Source organism: Calidris pugnax, unplaced genomic scaffold (assembly GCF_001431845.1).
Source record: "Calidris pugnax isolate Ruff unplaced genomic scaffold, ASM143184v1 scaffold3, whole genome shotgun sequence".
NCBI lineage: Eukaryota > Metazoa > Chordata > Aves > Charadriiformes > Scolopacidae > Calidris > Calidris pugnax.
The window spans coordinates 133,130-134,183 of record NW_015090799.1 but is presented as its reverse complement, the minus strand read 5'-3'; the positions used below and the strand labels follow the sequence as shown (position 1 = coordinate 134,183).

At 56.5% G+C, this 1,054-nt stretch overlaps 1 protein-coding gene across 1 annotated transcript in view; it reads left to right on the top strand.

Annotated features, from left to right (window-relative positions):
- Positions 1-1,054, top strand: part of LOC106885192 (putative uncharacterized protein encoded by LINC00472) — a 98,705-nt gene that overhangs the window by 3,857 nt on the left and 93,794 nt on the right. The gene's annotated exons all lie outside the window — the stretch shown is intronic.

Genomic DNA, 1,054 nt, shown 5'->3' with positions numbered 1-1,054 from the left:
GCGGGGAGGGGGGGGTTTGCCCGAGCTAATGTCTCAACTGTTAGAAACTAGAAGGGTTCTCCCTTCTGCTCCCCCGGCAGCGGCACGGAGGGAGATCCGGCTGAGAAAGGGCTGATCTTGCATTTCAGGCAAGCCTGCACTGGAGAGATCGGACGAGGGCTACAGTCGAGGCTAAGAGTTAACGTTTCTCGAGAGATAAAAGAGATTTTGAAGACCTGCTTGCACTTTAGAAAAGAGTAAAAGGCCGGCTAAGGGACGGGCGAGGAAAGGAGGCGAAGGAAAAGCACCTCGTTGCTCCCCTCTCTCCTTTTCTCCTCGCTCAGGACACGTAGCTCCAGCACTGGCTGGCTTGATGAAAACAAAGGTGGAAGGGTCACAGTATCTTTCAAGTAGACTCGCAATTTCATAATTATTTATCCTCTTCTATTTAGAGGGGGAAAAAAAAAGACGTTTGTCCTTTCTGGTCGCCAGTAAACCTCTTTTACGGGGTTTTTATTCATGTAGAGCATATTTTAAAGGGAGAGCCAAGGTACTGGAGGGAACTTGGGGAAAAAAAAAAAAAGGAAGGAGAAGTGATAAGAGGGATCGGCCAAGCTAAGGCTAAAAAAGCATCCTCTCTCTTCCCTGCCTGCCGTCGTCCCTCCAGAGGATTGAAACCGGGAGTGATATGGGGAGGGGGGGGGTGGATAGCCCGGTGGCGAGTGGAAACCCGAGGCGGGCTAGCGCATCTCCTCGTCTCTTCACCATCCCAGTACAACTTGTTGCTGCCATGCTGGGGGGCTGCAGCGCCCACCGCTCCTCTCTCCCCTCGGAGGGGGAGGCTACCCCAGCCCCATGGCTCCCCAACCCCGGCCTGCTCCCTTTCTCCCGGGGCTCTATCCCGCAGCAGGGAGGTTAGAGACGTCGGGCCATCCCTCCCCGTCTCCTGCCCACCAGCCACCCGGGCAGGTCTTCTCCTCCGTCCCGTCCGGGGCTGGCCTCGCCTCCCCCTCCCCTCCACCCCGAGGTGTTGGGTTTGTGGGGAGGTGGGGGGGGTTGTCTCCATGTAGTGTGT